Here is a 20,347-nt window from a genome sequence, read left to right on the forward strand (position 1 = left end):
CCACAGGGGTCTAAAAGTGAGCCATAGGTCCAAAACAGAGGGGGTCATTTATTATACTGAAATACGTCTATTAAGAAAATAAACAAACTGCATTCGGGTTTTATCTAATTGACTCCCAAAGTCCACGGTCATTTGTTCAGCTCTATACATTATATTTATAGGTCATAGTTAGGCAGGACATTTCTGCACATCATTCTTCACTAATGGGAAAGGCAAATTATATAAGACTTAGGCCTATTTACTAACAGACCTGGGCACTGTAGTGTGTAGACTGCCACAATCCCGCTTATGAGGAAATAACGTCAAACTGCGCTGAAACAAATAACAGGCGGATCAATAAGATGCGACAGGTTCTCAGCTGAATGCTTGGCCTATGGTGACCTGTCACTGCCCTGTGCACAAAGAAGATTTAATGAATGGTCAGAAGCACATCAGATAACTGGTGATTCATTCTGGAAACCTGGATGTGCTAGGAATATAAAACAGATCTCTCCCTGGAGTCTCATTGAAAGCTGACCAATTTACAGATTGTTTCATATCTCATTTGTAGATCATGACGAGTAAAGATCACACCCGGACATTATTTAATAGGGCAGTCCTGATTTATAAGATGGTGTAACTATCAGCAAAGGTTCCTAGGTGCTTATATTTTTATGGGGGTAAGGATCACCGTGCTCCTCTAGTAGGCACCGAGCATACATGGTATCATTCCTTTACTGCTGTATTCATGACTTAAAAAGGAGCTGAGGTTTGGAGCTATATTAAAAGTTTATGTTATTGAACCAAGATATCAGAAATTTCCTAACATGATATTATCTGAATTACCCACTATATATAATCAGGAGTGAGCGAGATAACACCGCAGGCACTGTCAGCGGAGAACAGGCACAAGCCATGCGCAGAATATGGCAGCAATTGCAACGTGGAATTGCTTATAACACATTTCCATCCGGTCTCCCATACCTCTCTTTTTCATAAACGGTGGAGTGGATCTAAGCTTTGCTTCTTTGTACTAGAAGAGCAGATCTTGTGAAGGCAGCGCTAAGCTAGACATGCAATTCAGATCAAACACTCATTCAGCTGCCAGCTACACTCTCAACCCCATACCATATACATGCGTGCTTTGCTTAGCATGTATGTATACTGAATAGGGAGCAGGTAATCAGATACTACCAAACACCCAGGGGAGGACTGGCCATAGACCCTACAGGGAAATGTCCCAGTGGGCCAATGCCCAGGGAATTCGCCTGAGCCCTCCTCACAATCTGATCGTCTCAGCATTAATTAATGCTAGGAGCATCAGGTGCTTATGCACCTGGCCAGCAGTCGCAGGTGTCCTCCTGAATTCAACTGCATCCTCAGGATGGTGATATAGCTGAATACTTCATAGAGGGCTGCAGTATTATGTTCTGCACGGTGATATTTGATTCTGCTGAGGCAGCATTATGTGCTGCACTGTGGTATTTGGTTCTTCAGGGGCGGTACAGTATTGCTGCTGTGCCTACTTATACTGTTTCTACTTATGTTGGCCCGCCTTTAGTCAATTTGAACCTGCCTACAACATGGGGCACATTTTTGTTATTTTTATCAGTGCCACTTTAAGTTCTCAGTCCATACCTACAAACACCTAAAACAGTGGCTTACCTCTCCTGAGAGCCAAGGAGCACATTTATTAAGACCGGTCTTTTAAAGCCGTAAGCTGGCGGAGGATCCGCTGGAGGTATGTAGAGGCGCCGGCCTCATACCGGAGCTCGCTGCGGTTTGTATTTCCATCATGGCATGCGGAGCAAGACGGATCCATCAAAACCCACAATGCAAGTCAATGGGGACGGATCAGTTTTCTCTGACAAAATAGAAAACTGATCCGTCCCCCATTGACTTTCAATGGAGTTCATGACGGATCGGTCTTGGTTATGTTAAATATAATACAACTTGATCCGTTAACAACGGATGCAGATGGTTGTATTTAGGGATGAGCGAATCGACTTCAGATGAAACATCCGAAGTCTATTCGCATAAAACTTAGTTCTAATACTGTACGGAGCAGGAGCTTCGTACAGTATTAGAATGTATTGGCTCCGATGAGCCAAAGTTATTGCTTCGCGAAGTCTCGAGAGACTTCGCGCAATAACTTCACAAATTAATGTGTACTGTAAAAAAAACATTTCCTGAAATCGGGTTTGGTTCAAAGCAAGAACCTAAAGGGGTTATCCCGGGAACTATTTTCAGAACCAAGAGTTTAGAAATTATGTTACCTTGTGTTTTAAAGTAATTTGCAGTGTTCCTAGATTTCAAATCTATTTATCATCTCTTTTATACATCCCTGGAAACCATTGGTGCTGCTAATCTGCACTGCTGTAAGCAGAATCAGTCTCCTCCCCCTCTGGCAGCTAACAATACTATATAGTCCTTCCATTGCAGATTCATACTGTGACGTCCAGATTAGTGAAGCTATATACAGTGGGACATTCACATCGTTCACTAAGGAGGGAAGAAGGCAGAAAACCAGAACCTGGCTAAGGGGAAAGTCAGAATGCATTTTTGCTGGCACTCAGCTCATTAGGTAGTCATGCATACTATTATACACTTTGAACACCAGGTGGCGCCATGCTATGTATATAAATGGTTATAACTCTTAACTGGATCATATTTTTAACAGCATGTACACCGCAGACCTCCCAAGTGTCCCTCTTTAGGAGCGATCTAAAACCTAGATGCGCCCATAAGACGCATCTAGGTTTTAGAGGAGGAAAATAAGAAAAAAAATATTTTTCATTACACCTCGGGTCAGACCACCAATCAAACCCCCAATATTAATCAGACCTCAGCTCACAGCCCCAATAAGATCCCCAATGTTAATAAGACCTCAGATCAGAGCAAAATATAAAGAAGACCCCCAATCAGACCTCAGATCAGTCCTCCATGCCTCATATCAGCCCGCAGCCATAGGTTAATCAGCCCCCAGCCTCAGATTACAAAATAAATAAAGTACTTATCTGTCCTGCTCCAGGACGCCGCCGTTCCTCACCGCCCGCAATCATCTTCATTCGCCCATGTCGGCTGTGCTGTTAACTGGCGTGCACCACGTGAGGACACAGAGCGCCCTCACGCAGTGCGAAGCCTTCACAGCCGACAGCAGAGGACCAGGAAGCAGCGAGTACAGAGTCTTTACCGCTTCCTGGTCCTCCAGTACTAATGGAAGCGCTCATTAGTATTTGCCCCATAAGATGCAGGGGCATTTTTCCCCAGTTTGAGGGGGGGAGTGCATCTTATGAGGCGAAAAATACGGTAAGTTTGTTATTGAAGTTTTCAACAGTAATAAAAGATAAAATACAATATTTGCTTGTCTGGTTCCTCCATATATATTTGAGCACCATTTGTATATTAATTATTTAATTATTTGATGCAGTTGGGATTTTAGAAATTTCTATATTCAGATTATTTTGGCGCCATTTCTTAAGAGAAAACCAAGATATGCAGGAAAAATTAATCTTTCATACAATGAACCATAAATGTCCCTCTTTGACTGTCCAAAAAGTTGGGAGGTATGACACAGTAAACATTAACGGTGATGCAGCAGCCAAGTGGTTTTGTAGTAAATAGTTCACAGAGAGGCAAAGAACATTATCAATCATGTTACTGCTCTGTGTCTCTGCTGTCCGGAATGGGGCTTGGCTCTCTTTCATGCAGCGGATTCCACGCACGGCATCCGCTCGTGTGAAAGAGCTCTTAGGTTCTGTCTATATAACCGGTACAATCTTCTCAAATCCAGCTAAGGGGGTGCAATGTGTCTCTCAACCATTATGTTTCTCTCTGTGCGCAAATGTGTGGCACTACAATGCTCAGCACACTCAATAGGTATTTTTGCTGTACCCACTTAGGGGGGCAGATATTTAACAGGTGATCACGCTTAAGGGCAATTTTTTTTTAAATTATTGCATGGTACTTATTTTGAGTTAAAATAGTTTTTTCAATTGGTCTTTATAAAAAATATGGAATCCTTTTTTCTGTACAGAACGGACATGCTCTACTAGCTGCCTGTGGATTTTTATTTTCGGTCATCTGGGGAGCAGACCGACTTCTTATCTCTTCTCTCTCACAATATAAACACTCATTCAGTGGTGTACCTACCAGGAAAGCAGGGGAAGCAGCTGCTTCGGGGCCCGGAGCAGTAGTAAACAGTCAGACTGGCCACACCCCCCTCTACACTGCTGCTTTAGAATGTCCTCAGAGCAGAGCAGGGAGCTAAGCCCCGCCCATCAGCACGGACCATTAATAGAGGAGCCTGGCTGCTTAATAGTGCAGCCAGGGCTCAGTACAGTGTGCTACAGGGAGATCCTGTCCTAACTATTAGTACAGCCCAGCTTATCCTACAGAGACTGCTTTGTAGTCGGCAGTAACAGGAGGGAGAGGGGACACCAGTATGAGGCCAGAATGGGGACTGGAAGATAATGGAGCGGCGGGGAGCAGGCGAGTATGTTTTGTTTTCAACAACTGTACAATGCACCGCTAGTTCACATCACATTTTTGTCCCACATTTAAGACTGGGTTTACATCACTGTTTTTCCATTCGTTTAACGTATACAAAAAAAAACGTATTCGGATGCCTCATACTGATGGGTTCTCCATAGTGTTTCATTGTAAAAAAAAAAAAATGTATCAATTTTTTTTACCGGATTGTGCAGGCTACAAGAATGTGGAGTACTGCATTTTTGTATTGTGTATGTCATAGTCCAGTAAAAACAAATGTATGTTAAAGAATCAAATGCCACTGTATGACGCCTGCCTGCCCGTTTAAAAATTTGCTGTGGGGCCCAGTCATTTCTAGCTACTCCACTGGTTACCAGGGGCTCAGACCATGGGGACAGAGTACAGTCGGTGTCAGCCCTGCAGCAATACATAGAATGGGCGCCTATCCTACAGGAGGGGTCATACTGTGCTGTACATACAGTGTAGTGTTATGTCATGTTCACCTCTCCGGGTATATTACCCAGGAAAGCACAATTCTGCAAAAAGGACATGTTCTATCCTTTGGTGGAACGGAAGTGCGGAATGGAACTCCACGGTAGCACTGTGTAGTGCTTACGTAGTGTTCCTTTCAGTGATTTCGTTTCGCACCCTTCCGCATCTCCGGATTTGCGGACCCATTGAAGTGAATGGGTCCGCATTTGTGATGCGGAATGCACATGGAAGGGTGCCCATTTATTGCTGATCCGCATATGCTGTCCGCAATCCGGGAATGGCTGGCCCCTTTCACACAAACGATACGGGTTGGCTCCAGATGCGTTCAGGGTGCATTCAGTGAAACTCGCACCATTTTTCAAGCAAGTTCAGTCAGTTTTGTCTATGATTGCTGTCAGTTTTTTCTGCGTGGGTGCAATGCGTTTTGATGCGTTTTGCATGCACGTAATAAAAAAACAAAGTTTACAAACAATATCTCCTAGCAACCTGCAGGTGAGCGTGGTGAATGTCGGCGCAGGCTGAATGAAGATAGAAGATTTCATACAACCCCTATAATGCCCCCTAACATTACCAGGCCCCTTATACTGGTTATACTTACCCCGCTCCCCGGCATCCGCGTCTTTTCTGCTCCCCACAAGGTTGCTGCTGCATCATCCTGTTGCGCGGATGAAAACATCTGGCGACAGAGGACAGCCAATAACATGCCGCGGCAGGAGCGAGCGTCCCTAGCATCGTGGGTGACGCTAGGGAGGGTCATTCCTGTGGAGGCCCGCTATTGGCTGCCCCCCAACCTCCGAATGTTTTGATCCACGTGATGGGGAGATGCAATGGCGGCATCAGGAGAGATGCAGGTGCTGGGGAGCGGGGTAGATCAGGGTTCCTCAACTCCAGTCCTCAGGGCCCACCTGCCGATCAGGTTTTCAGGATTTCCTTAGTATTTAGATATAATTAGTGCCAATGCATCAGAACTTACCGCAGGTATTCATTCTGTGGGATATCCTCAAATCATGACCGGTAGGTGGACAGGAGTTGAGGAACACTGTAATAGATGATTAACACAAAGTTAAAGTACCAGTCACACAGTTAGAAAAACAGTTAACCCTTTGTTACAGAATGGCTCAATTTTTTAAAATAAAGGCCAATAGAATATGATTTTTAGCTAAAAATGAGTAAATTGCATTAATATACAAAAATTGCCTCCAAAAGGTGTACATAGCCTTTAAGCTTGGAGGGGTGTCTGAAACTTCACTCCCTGACCAGTGAAGTCCAAAACACACGTATATCTGTTACCTTTCACGGGCTATTTCTCTGCATTCTCCTAGGTCATGTCTGTCCAGTCTGAAACATACACTCTCCTTTTCTCTCAGACGCTGGTTCACTTTGCTAGATGCTCTTGGCATCCTGGACGATACTGCTGTGTCGCCCTCGCACAGCTCGCTCTCTGCTACACCCTGACCCAGCAGCTTCCTAGCTAGCAGGGTGGAGTCAGCCACACCTCGTTACTGTAGCCTGGGCCTGATAGTTAACCCTCTACTCTCCTCTACACACAACCCTTGAGATACACAGTGCACAAAGAAAAGGACACAAACCCCCTTTTTGCAGTGGGATGAGCCCTTTAACATCAGCAAAAAAAAACTTTTCTTACTGACGGGGCAGCAAGTCAGCACATACAATTCCTACATTTGTAAAAAGAAGACAAAAAGCCTATCCGATCCATGGTTATAGCGTTGTCCAAGACAGGGGTGGGCGATATAGCCTAAAATCTATATTGCAATATAATTTTAAGCATGTGCGATAAATATCGCAATATATTGTTTTCTATATTTGTGGAGGGGGGGAGGGGATGAAACTTTTTTTTTTTTTTACTTTTTATTTAATAACTATTAGCCTCCTTAAGGGCTAGAACCCTTGTCCTATTCACCCTAATAGAGCTCTATTAGGGTGAATAGGACTTTACATTCTCCCTTGCTGCCCTGTGTTTTTTGCACACAACAGTAGGGAGCTGACCAAGGCAGCCAGCCTCTCATGTGCCCCCCAGCCTCTGATCCGCCCCCCAGTCTCTGATCAGCCCCCCAGCCTCTCCCTCTTATCAGCCCCCTCTAGTAACTCAAAACCCACCCCCCCTCCCTCGCCAGTATTAATTATTGGTGGCAGTGGCCACAGGGTCCCCCCCCCCATCATTGGTGGCAGTGGGCAGAGCGACCCCCTCCCTCCCTAGTATTGATCATTGGTGGCAGGGGCCCCCTTCCCCCCCACATCATTGGTGGCAGCAGCAGTTCTGATCGGAGTCCCAGCAATGTAATGCTGGGGCTCCGATCGGTTACCATGGCAGCCAGGACACTACTGAAGTCCTGGCTGCCATGGTATGTCAGTGAGCAGCATTATACTGCCATGGTAACCGATCGGAGCCCTAGCATTACACTGCTGGGACTCGCCACTCCGTGGTCATATCGCAGTCCGGCGATATAGGCGATATGCACAAAATCCATATCGTGGCACAAATTTATATCGCATATCGCCTATACCGCCCACCCCTAGTCCAAGATATAGAATACCAAAGCTGAAGTTAAGAAGTTTAAAACTTTTAAATGTAAAAAAAGTCATACAGAAAACATAAGCTTGAGAAAAGATAAGACACTTCTGCTTGGAAGTCTATAAATGATTACATTTGCAGATGGAAATACGTTTCACACTAGGTTAAATTTGCAGATGGAAATACGTGTAACACTAGGTTAAATTTGTAGATGGAAATACGCGCAACACTAGGTTTTGGTCACTGCAATCACTGAACACATTCCAAAGTTCATCATTTTAATTTAGGACTAAAATTTGCACCTACCACAAAAATGAATAAATTTGATATCTATATAGGGATAGAAAAATTCATTAGAAAACTATGTTTTAAAAAGTATTTTTTTTTTTTCAAACCCCATTACATATGTCTCAGAAGATAAAAATGAAAAATACATACACACGGATCTAAAACAAAAATCAATGAAATTCCCTAGACAAGAAATAAGTCAAGAGATTGCTACTTTCCTCAAATGCATTGAAACTGATATAAGACAAATAAAAAATAACCATATTAGAAATAATCTCTCAAGTCATGAGATTCCAGCAATAAAACAATTACAAACACAAAGTAATATTACCATCCGACTGGCGGATAAGGGAGGAGCTATCATAAGTACAATCAGGAATGCAGGAGACAACTACATACAGAAAATTAACCAATGATCCCACCAAAAGATTTCAATCCGATTCTTTTAAAATTTTGTCAAAAAGATGTAGAAAATAATAACATTTTAGAACAGGAAGCCAAATTCATCTCAAATACAGAACTAAAACTACCAGTCTTCTATTATTTGCCAAAGGTACACAAGAGCCTAATTAATCCGCCTGGACGTCCAATCATTTCGGGCATCGGGTCTTTAACGTCCAATCTATCACAATATGTAGACAAATTACTTCAATCTATGGTCAAATATATACACTAAGGCTCCAAATCTAGGACTGAAGGTTGCACCTTCTATTAAATTGGGACTTAAAAAATAGGAACATTCAATAAAAGGCTGGCTAGGTTTGAAAGGGTTTTACAGATGCAATACATGTAGTAATTGTAAGGTGACTCTTTTGTCCATGCAAAAAACAATATATCGGAAGAACTTAAAGGACATTCAAAAAAATAATATCAAAACACATTAACATTAGGAATGGATAGGAAAAGCATTCACTGTCAAAACACTTTAAAACACACCATAATCAAGATCCAAAGGGTATATTCTTTGCAGCTATTGAACAGGTGGAGGAGCATTGGAGGGGAGGAGATCACATCATGAGAATGTCCCATGCAGAATCTAGATACATCTTTGATTTTAATACCCTTTTACCTAAAGGCCTTAATGCTGAACTTGAGCTATTTGGCTTCCTGTCGAATCGGGGTGGTGCGCCCTGGCCGACGGAGGATCGGTGTTTTATCAGTTACCCCAATCTTCCCGTGGCAGAAGGCCCCCACCCCTTGTCTCCTATTGTCCTCTACCATCTTCTAGTGTCTTAGGGTACTTTCACACTTGCGGCAGGACGGATCTGGCAGGCTGGTCTCCCTGTCGGATCCGTCCTTCCGCTGTTTCACCGCTCCGTCCCCATTGACTATAATGGGGACGGGAGCGGAGCTCCGACGCAGCACGGCGGTGCACGGCGAAAGCCGCCGGACAAAAAAGTCCGGCGGCTTTTGCCGTGCACCGCCGAGCTGCGCCGGAGCCCCGCCCCTGTCCCCATTATAGTCAATGGGGACGGTCCGGGGATACGGCGAAACAGCGGAAGGACGGATCCGACAGGGAGACCAGCCTGCCAGATCCGTCCTGCCGCAAGTGTGAAAGTACCCTTAGCAATATATGCAGTCTTTTAGTGACATATATATGTAGTATACATACCTGAAGAAAAAATACAACTGAATATAATAACACTTGTTATGTTTAATATATATAAGTTTTATATTTTTTATTTCTCTTATACAGGTCCTTCTCAAAAAATTAGCATATTGTGATAAAGTTCATTATTTTCTGTAATGTACTGATAAACATTAGACTTTCATATATTTTAGATTCATTACACACCAACTGAAGTAGTTCAAGCCTTTTATTGTTTTAATATTGATGATTTTGGCATACAGCTCATGAAAACCCAAAATTCCTATCTCAAAAAATTAGCATATCATGAAAAGGTTCTCTAAACAAGCTATTAACCTAATCATCTGAATCAACTAATTAACTCTAAACACCTGCAAAAGATTCCTGAGGCTTTTAAAAACTCCCAGCCTGGTTCATTACTCAAAACCGCAATCATGGGTAAGACCGCCGACCTGACTGCTGTCCAGAAGGCCATCATTGACACCCTCAAGCAAGAGGGTAAGACACAGAAAGAAATTTCTGAACGAATAGGCTGTTCCCAGAGTGCTGTATCAAGGCACCTCAGTGGGAAGTCTGTGGGAAGGAAAAAGTGTGGCAGAAAACGCTGCACAACGAGAAGAGGTGACCGGACCCTGAGGAAGATTGTGGAGAAGGACCGATTCCAGACCTTGGGGGACCTGCGGAAGCAGTGGACTGAGTCTGGAGTAGAAACATCCAGAGCCACCGTGTACAGGCGTGTGCAGGAAATGGGCTACAGGTGCCGCATTCCCCAGGTCAAGCCACTTTTGAACCAGAAACAGTGGCAGAAGCGCCTGACCTGGGCTACAGAGAAGCAGCACTGGACTGTTGCATGTCATTCGGAAATCAAGGTGCCAGAGTCTGTAGGAAGACTGGGGAGAGGGAAATGCCAAAATGCCTGAAGTCCAGTGTCAAGTACCCACAGTCAGTGATGGTCTGGGGTGCCATGTCAGCTGCTGGTGTTGGTCCACTGTGTTTTATCAAGGGCAGGGTCAATGCAGCTAGCTATCAGGAGATTTTGGAGCACTTTATGCTTCCATCTGCTGAAAAGCTTTATGGAGATGAAGATTTCATTTTTCAGCACGACCTGGCACCTGCTCACAGTGCCAAAACCACTGGTAAATGGTTTACTGACCATGGTATTACTGTGCTCAATTGGCCTGCCAACTCTCCTGACCTGAACCCCATAGAGAATCTGTGGGATATTGGGAAGAGAAAGTTGAGAGACGCAAGACCCAACACTCTGGATGAGCTTAAGGCCGCTATCGAAGCATCCTGGGCCTCCATAACACCTCAGCAGTGCCACAGGCTGATTGCCTCCATGCCACGCCGCATTGAAGCAGTCATTTCTGCAAAAGGATTCCCGACCAAGTATTGAGTGCATAACTGAACATAATTATTTGAAGGTTGACTTTTTTTGTATTAAAAACACTTTTCTTTTATTGGTCGGATGAAATATGCTAATTTTTTTAGATAGGAATTTTGGGTTTTCATGAGCTGTATGCCAAAATCATCAATATTAGAACAATAAAAGGCTTGAACTACTTCAGTTGTGTGTAATGAATCTAAAATATATGAAAGTCTAATGTTTATCAGTACATTACAGAAAATAATGAACTTTATCACAATATGCTAATTTTTTGAGAATGACCTGTATATGTTTTTGACCTAATACAAACTCCTGGCCGAAAATATATAAATTTTCTAATTTATGTGTATAAGGCCTCATGCACACGCGGTCCGCAAAAAGGGGTTCAGTTGTTCCATGATCTGTGTCAGTTTTTGTTTCCGTGTGTCTTCCTTTATTTTTGGAGGATCGCCAGACATGAAGGAAAGTAAAAAAAAGTCAAGTTTGCCATGCAAATGATAGGACAATCTTGTGTGCCTCCGTGTTTTTTCACGGACCCATTGACAGGTCCTATTTTTTTCACGGACTGGAAACACGGATCACAGATGCGGATGACAAACGGTGCATTAGTCGAGTTTTCCACGGACCTATTGACTTTCAATGGGTCCGCAGAAAATCACGGAAAACGAGACAACGGACCCGGGACACAACAACGGTCGTGTGCATGAGGCCTAAGGCTGATCTTGTAGCATACCTACACAAAAAGAATGCATGTATAAGAAAAAAAACGCAGTCATACAGCAACAAAAAAGCAATACGTGCAATATATGCACTTAGCTTTATGGATAAAAAGGACCAGTGACATAGGGATTCCAATCATTTAGACCGATAAGCTTTAATATGAATAGCCCAAATAAGAGAGAAAAGAAAAAAGGAAGGATCTTTACTCTCACCGAAAGGACAGTATAAAAGGGGTGAGATGGGTAAAATGCGGGTAACCACTGATGAAGGAGTCAGTTTCAGACTCCGAAATGCGTCTGATGAACTAGCAATGTACCCGCATGTGGAAGGAATATAGTTTAAATTACCTTGTCTGAAGCGCTTTACCTGCTGGCACCTGCTTTCACCGATCCGTATCCACGCAGCCCGCCAACTAGCACACGAGCACCCTACCATCACGTGGAACGCCAACAGCAAGATTCGGACAGAGGACCGGTCTTACACAGCAGGCTGCCAGAACGACGGGACAGGTAATCGCAGTCAGGATACAAATGCCACGTGGGATGCCACTGTAGGCATATCAGTACCTGACTGCCAACTTAACCCTTAAATGAACTGGGTATATATAAATTTTGCACCTGGATGAAATGGGCCCATGATTAACGGTCTCTGGAATAACGCAGCGCAATTCATTCTATGAGACACACACATACTATAGTGTGAACTGCACTTTTATCGGAACATAAGTTAAAAGGAGATTAGCCGATCCATTACATCCCTATACTGGATATTTATGAACTACCAGAAGTGATTTGCTCCACCACACTATGGTATTAAGTGTTGCCAAACTAAGGCTACTTTCACACTTGCGGCAGAGTGATCCGGCAAGCAGTTCCGTCGCTGGAACTGCCTGCTGGATCCGGCAATCTGCATGCAAAACGGACAGCATTTGTAGACTGATCCGGATGCGGATCAGTCTCACAAATGCATTGCAAGAACGGATCCATCTGTCTGGGTGTCATCCGGAGAAACCAATCAGTTATATATATTTTTTTTCACATTTTTACTGGTCTGCGCATTTTTAATGCTGGATCCGCCGGCACTAATACATTTCAATGTAAATTAATGCCAGATCCGGCATTCCGGAAACTGATCCAGATTTTTGGACGGAGATAATATAGCAGCATGCTGCGGTATTTCTTCTGTCCAATACGCCGTTCAGTGACTGAACTGAAGACCTCCTGGTGCATCCTGAACGGATTTCTCTCCATTCAGAATGGATGGGGATAAAACTGATTAGTTATTTTCCGGTATAGAGCCCCTATGACGGAACTCGGTGCCAGAAAAGAAAAACGCTAGTGTGAAAGTACCCTAATAGGAGCAACTTAAACTACATTGTTGGAACATAGTTTTACAAATACTATTTGTAATTGCGACTGCAATTAGGTAGAAGTATTCTCCTATCAACAGAGGTTGGATCCTTTATATGCATTTTTGTAAACTTCACACCAAAAATGTGATATGATCATTTTTATCCTATGTGGCTATTTACAGATCATCTACGTTATTTATCTATATAATTGTTTTTATCTTCATTTAATATTTTTTTGTGCACTTTACAGGTTCCTGTTTGACATTTTCTTTCATATCTTGCTATAATATTTTATACATTAAAAGGTTCTCTTCATCCGACACTACCTCTCCGAGTGTTTGTCTATACACCTATTAAGATTTCATTTTTTTCTGATAGGGCGAGTCAGTTAGACACTGAGCACCTTATACATGAGAGCAGACAGGTGAGCCGCCTCCATTTTGCACCATCATTTTAAATTTAGGTTTACGTTTTAAAGTCTATAAAAGGGCTTAAAAGAATTTTCTCTAGTTTAAAAAAATGATCACATCATACACATAAAATAAGATTTTTGCCAATTCAAATCATGGGGGGATTCTGGTTAGTAACATTGAACACAAAAAAGTGTAGTCAGCTTTTTCTATGTAGATTAATTATGCAAATGCTGTACACGCCACAGCACATTTGATGCAGATGTCAGACAGCACATCACCTGATCTAAAAATACATGAAAATGTGAATTCATAAGGAGAAAAATGGCTAAGAAGAAAAATTAGAAATCACTCCTTCCACCAATGACCTAAAGGGAACTGTGACCAGGAAAATGCAGTGTAATCTGCAGGCAGCAGGTTATAGAGCAGGAGGAGCTGAGCAGATTGATATATAATTATGGGAAAATATTTAGTATAACTTGTATTCATTTAAATTCCTGCTCATTCTGGGCTTTGCAGTCCAGGGTGCGGTCCTATCACTGATTATACAGAGATAGCTGTCACACAGTCATAGAGAGCAGGCTGCAGCTCAGACACTGTGACAGGTTCCCTTTAAAAGGGGTTTCCAACACCGACTTCTCTGTAGGTCCCAATCTGTCGGATATAAACTTCCTACATGGACAGGGTCATGTGTGCTGCAACTGGCCCCAGTAGTCACATGTCGCCAAGCAGCACGTGACCCAACAGTGACATGCTGATTGGGGGGGACACATCACCGCTGAAGTCAGTCATTGGCTGCAGCAGCCTATGTGACCCCGACTCTGCTGCAAGTTTAGTGTAGTAATCATGACTAACAATCAGATATCAAGAACGAATATGCATGCCAAGCTTAAGAAATCTGGTACATTGCCTCAAAACATAAAAATAAATTGGTGGGTCAAACTAAGGCTACTTTCACACTAGCGTTCGATCGGATCCGTTCTGAACGGATCCGATCATAATAATGCAGACGGAGGCTCCGTTCAGTACGGATCCGTCTGCATTAATAACTTAGAAAAAATTCTAAGTGTGAAAGTAGCCTGAGCGGATCCGTTCAGACTTTCAATGTAAAGTCAATGGGGGACGGATCCGCTTGAAGATTGAGCCATATGGTGACATCTTCAAGCGGATCCGTTCCCATTGACTTACATTGCTGAACGCTGCCAGACTGATGCAGTCTGAGCTGATCCGCTCCATTCAGACTGCATCAGGGCTGGACGGAGGCGTTCGGAGCTCACGAACGGACCTATGAACGCTAGTGTGAAAGTAGCCTAAGGGGTTTGGGGTCCACAGTTGATAACTTCATATATGGTTTGTGAAATGTTTTCTTGGCCTCTTACACAGGACCTGTCACTTCTCCTGACATGTTTTATATATTTTTTTAACTACTTGCAGCCCCCATGTGATAATTCTGGAGCATCTATTCTTTTGACTACGTCGTGCCATTCCTTTATTATACCTTGTAGAAGTTATGAATGAATTGCTAGCCGTGTGTAATAGAGGTCCAGCTGAGTGTTACCACTTGTAGGCTTTGCAGTAGTAATAATTCATAATGTTTCATTACTGTCAGAATTGTTCTGTGACGAGCAGACTGCTGATAGTAGGTCCTATAGCTAGACAGACACAGACAGACAGATGAACACTCTTGGAAAAAAATGACTATTTTAGGTGTAGCTCACAAAAGGCTTATATTGGGCGTCTAGCACATGACCGTCTGTATTGGGGTCCGCAAACCATGGTTCCACAAAGTATATGCATACCTTCCATGTGCAATCTTTATGTTTCTCACTCCCATCACTAGAAATGACTATTCTCGTTCACAACAAGGATAGGACTTGTTCTAGAAATGAAAGAATCCACACAAAAAAAAAAAAAGGGGGTCCATCTGCCAACCTCAAAAAATGCAGATTGAACACACGTGCAAAAGGCTTTAAGCCCTATTCACACGTCAGTGTTTGGTCAGTGATTTTCATCAGTGATTGTGAGCCAAAACCAAATGCGGCTCTAAACACAGAAACATAGAGCAGGAGCAGATCTTTTCCTTAGGTCTTTTCCCCATGCACACTGCTCTAATCACTTGAATGGGTCCTCAATCCGGAGATGCGGTGCAGAACGTAGGCACGGAACACCACGGAAGCATTCCAGCATTACGGAGTGCTTCCGTGGCATTTCTGTCCGTGCCTCCACACCGCAAAAAAAAAAAATAGAACATGTTCAATTTTTTTACGGTGCGGACAGATCACAGACCCATTCAAGTTGAATGGGTCTCGATCCATCCCAGCCGCCGCACAGACGTTGTCTGTGCATTGGGGACCGCAAATTGCTATCCCCAATGCATGGAACAGCCACACAACTGCCGTGTGTATGAGGCCTTATACCTGTTTGTGTAGCGTCCACACCAGTGTAGCGTCCATACTGATGGAAATCACTGACGTGTGAATGAGGCTTTATTGTTGCAAGGGTTTTTCTACTACATATCATATATTAAAGTATAGGTCATCAATATCTGGTCTGCGGGGGTCTGATACCCGACTGATCAGCTATTTGAAGAGGAGGCAGAGCTCCATGTGAGCGCTACTTCCTCTTTGTTAGGCCTCTTTCACTCGGGCGAGTTTTCCGCGTGGGTGCGATGCGTGAGGTGAACGCATTGCACCCGCACTGAATCCGGACCCATTCATTTCTAAGGGGCTGTGCACATGAGCAGTGATTTTCACGCATCACTTGTGCGTTGCGTTAAAATCGCAGCATGCTCTATATAGTGCATTTTTCAGGATGCTCTAGAATTCTTACTACGTGGTGAATGCAACCTATGTAAGTTGTTGCTAAAACAGACAAATTAGGAGAGATTATCGGTCCTCTTTCAATGGTTCTCCTGTTGTTGGCGACATTACATTTTTAAAGGACATGAATGCGTATATTCACATAGACTTTCAGCGTTCCATTCATGTGCATGAGGCTGAAATTCAGATGTATGGAAAAGACTTTCAGTTGCAGAAATTTCGGCAATGAGTCTTTGGTGTGTAAATTTAGTGACTTTTCTCATGTCTGCAGAGGCAATTTTGGTAAGATTGGGGTTTGCAGAACATCCCTTCAAATGAGTTTTCTGTTGATCAGTGTAAAGAAGACATTCAGACTGTAAGCTCTTACCTCTCTGCTCATTTGTTCTGATTACGTGTCAATTTACTTCCCCAATGGTAAAGCGCTCCACAATTTGCTAGCGTTATATATAGATTACTATTATTAAATCCACAGTGGTTCAATATTGTACAGAATAAAACAATTTTGCTTGTACAAGGAATATTAGAAACAGAGAAGGAACTTTGACGTGCCTAAAGGGAAGTATGCAACATTACACTGCACAGCTAAAAACAGAGGCAGGAGGAAGCTCCCAAATGAACATGGCATACCCCTCAGCTTCATCTATTTCCTGACTAGCGGAGACTCTCCTACTAATCCCTGTCAGATGAAGTTTCCGGATACGAAGGAATAGTCTAATGCTGGCACATCTAGGTCACATCAAAGGTCCTTGCAGTTGGTACACTAGTATTTTATTTGACCTTTCCTAAATAGAATTATACTACATTGGCTGCGACATCTCAGTAAAGTAGATTAGATGTTAAATTGTACTTGAGATAACAGACTGTGAAGAGCTCACTTCAAAGTATAGTCCTCAGTATGCAGTAATGTCTCCAGTAGGCAATGGAAAAAACAAACCTATATATATCTAATATATAAAGCTAAGTGTGTGTCTGTGTATAGATGTATGTCCGCTAAAGGAATCCGCACCATCGCATTTACAATCACGAAATTTGGCACACAGGTACATCAGGTGTCCAAGAAGGTTTTAGACCGGGTCTCAGCTCTCTAGCACATACCGTTCCTGAGATATGCCCAAAAAATGCATTAGCCAATAGAAGCCTGGTCACATGACCCATATCAGCAAATAGAAGCTCACAGGCCATTAGTCTCCACATACACACAGTTTTACACCAGGTTTCCATAACAACCGAGCCATTTTTCTTCACTGCTGTAGGTCAGCTTTAAAAGGGGCAGGGCGATATGGATGAGTGGAGTGCTGTGGAGCTCACAGTTCAGGGGCAGGTAGGGTGGCCATTAAGGCCACCCTCAAAAGATGTACTTAAGAAGTCTCGCTAAGCCACGCCCCAACCCAGTTAGGCCACTAATTAAAGGGGCAGGATGATGTGGAGGTCACTGGCTAAGTGGCAGGCACATAGTTATTTGAAAATATGTTGTAGAACTATTATTTTATGTGAAATGCAAGTAGGTATTAAAATAGACATGTCAGGTGACAGGTCCTCTTTAGTGACAACTGGAGGCAAGTCGACAGTGACGGAATGACTCATTTGCCTCCTGCCTGCAGCTTTCCTTGTTTATTGTGGTTCTAGACCTATTAAAAATGACAGATGCAATCTATTTGCTTGCTGTGGGGGGGGGGGGGGGGGGGCACTAGTTTCCTTAAGCAAGGATGGCTTGAGTGGAGGTCTCTGTCAAAGGGGCAGAGAATGGTGGAGGTCACAGTTAAGGGGACGGTCCGCTATGGAGGTCAGTGTTAAAGGGCAGGGTGCTGTAGAGGTCACTGTTAAGGGGGCGGGATATTGTGAAAATCACTGTTAAGGAGACGGGTACTGTGGAGGTCACTAATAAAGGGGCAGGCCGCTGTGGAGGTCACTGTTAACAGAGGAGGGGACTGTGGAGGTCACTATTAAAGGGGCAGCAGGATACTGGGAGGTCACTATTAAGGCAGCGGGGATACTGTGGCAGTCACTATTAAGGCAGCGGGGATACTGTGGCAGTCACTATTAAGGCAGCGGGGATACTGTGGCAGTCACTATTAAGGCAGCGGGATACTGTGGCAGTCACTGTTAAAGGGGCAGTCACTGTGGAGGTCTCTGTTAAGAGGGCCAGGAATAGTGGAGCTCACTGTAGAGATCATTGTTAAGGGGGCGGGCCCCTGTGGAGGTAACTGTCAAGGGGGTGGGGTGCTGTGGAACTCACTGTTAAAGGTTGCTGTGAAGGTCAAATTTAAGGGGGTGGGCTGCTGTGAAGGTTCCATTTTAAGGAGACGGGGCAATCCCAGGTTCTAGGCCAGCCCTAAGGACCTTTTCACAGAAACGAGCATTCTGCGCGGGTACAATGCGTCATACGAACGCATTGCGCCCGCATTAAATCCGGACCTATTCATTTCAAGGGGGCTGTGTAAATGAGCGTTGGTTTTCTCGCATCAGTTCTGAGTTTTGTGAAAATCGCAGCATGTTCTAGATTATGCGTTTTTCACGCAACGCTGGCCCCATAGAAGTGAATGGGGCTGCATGAAATTTGCATCACATCCACAAGCAAGTGCAGATGCGATGCATTTTTCACGGATGGTTGCTAAGAGATGTTGTTTGTATACCTTCAGTTTTTTATCACGCGCATGCAAAACGCATTAAATCGCATTGCACCCACGCAATAAAAACTGAACGGGATCGCATGATTGCGATCGCATGTACTCGCTTGTGAAATCGCTCATTTTTCACTAAACACATCCGCAACGCATCCGGACCTAATCAGCTCAAGCTCGTTTGCAAGGGGCCTTACGGGGGCTAAAAGTTATTGTTAAAAAATTTAAAAGTTTAAAGTTAAAATATTTTAAAAAGTTTAACGCATCCCCTATCCCAATTTTACATATAAAAATATATAAAACAATAAAAATAAACATATCAGGTATCACCGCGTCTGAAAAAGTATGAACAATTAAAATAAAACTCTGTAACGGAAAAAAAATTAAGTGAAAAAAAAAAAACGCACAAATTTGCTATTTTCTAGTCACCCTTTCCAATCAAGTCATACGTGCCACAGAAATGGTACTAATAACTACAGTTCGTCCCGCATACAGCTCTCTAGATCGAAATATAAAAAAAAGTTACGGCTGTCAGAAAATGCTAATGCGGTACCATTGACAGTAGTGGCCCCATGATCATGAGTAGGAAGGGTATCAGCAGCAGCGGCAGTTTATTTTTCAGTTCTTCTGATCCGTCAGAACAGAAAAACTAAAAAACAAAATAATGGATCCTGTATTTTGATCATCCGCTTTCACACAGTCAGTATTTGATCAGTAACTGTAAGCCAAAACCAGGAGTGGGTCCAAAACAGAGCTAAAATAAAATGGAAATATTTGCACCTCTTCTGTGTTTTGAAACCACTCCTGCTTTTGGCTTTCAAAACCAGCTGTTTATCATAAGTGCTCAGGTGATCTCTGCAGTGCCTACATTTTGAAAGGGGTTGTCTCATTGACAAAACCCCTTTAACCAATGCATTTTTAAGTGTGCCTAAACTATACAAAAAAGAAAATTGCTAACCATTTTTGTAGGTTGTGCTGCTGGAAACCAAAAATCAGTGTCTCAAATTTCTGAAAGTTCAGCTTTCGATGGAATAAGTGAGCTAATCAAGGAAAATTGTGACCATTAAAAAAGGTGTTTTCCGCGATCCTAAAGATTGTTAGGTTCCCTTAAAATATATATTCTTTTTACTATGACTCTGCTGGAGGAACAAAGAGGAGTCCATGGGCACACAGTCACACTGTAGATTCCCTTTCTACAGGTATAGATGACGATATATAAAGCCAGAGCTGTTTCTCTTATGGTAGCAAAAACTACAGCAGATAAAAGCCATCATTTAAGAACCTGTCTACACAAGCAAGTTCTCATCCTGTGCTCCAAATGTCATACTTTGCCACTGGTTTCATTCAGAGAGCAGTGAAATATACAGAGTAGATGATAATGTCGTCTGTGCTGTCTCTTGCTTCCTTGGCTCTGTCACCTTGTCACGTCTGTTTGGACAGCACACAAGGCACTGCATACAGTAAAGGTTATAAAATTCTATATTATATAGTATAAGACATTCCAGGGATGAATATCCAAGCAAGTTACATTTTATTTGCAGTGCTGGAGTATTCTGGGCTGTAACTTTTATGACCTTGCAGTTAGTGCAGATTTACAGTAGCATTGGAAGGCTGCATTAATACTTCCATTTTATTTAAGCAGAATTGGAAGGGAGCCCAGGAGAAGGA

The 20,347-nt window shown here is 43.1% G+C and overlaps 1 protein-coding gene across 9 annotated transcripts in view; it reads right to left on the reverse strand.

Annotated features, from left to right (window-relative positions):
• The window catches only part of KLF12 (Kruppel like factor 12), a 253,007-nt gene that overhangs the window by 172,992 nt on the left and 59,668 nt on the right, over window positions 1–20,347 (reverse strand). The window contains exon 1 of one of the 9 annotated variants that reach the window (XM_044284571.1): window positions 6,253–6,361. The exons of 7 other annotated variants lie outside the window; for them this stretch is intronic. The gene's annotated coding sequence lies outside the window, so the exon portion shown is untranslated. Of the gene's footprint in view, window positions 1–6,252; window positions 6,362–20,347 lie in introns of those variants that run through there. One more of the 9 variants, XM_044284576.1, reaches the window with a different exon arrangement.

Source organism: Bufo gargarizans, chromosome 3, assembly GCF_014858855.1.
Source record: "Bufo gargarizans isolate SCDJY-AF-19 chromosome 3, ASM1485885v1, whole genome shotgun sequence".
Classification (NCBI taxonomy): Eukaryota; Metazoa; Chordata; class Amphibia; order Anura; family Bufonidae; genus Bufo; species Bufo gargarizans.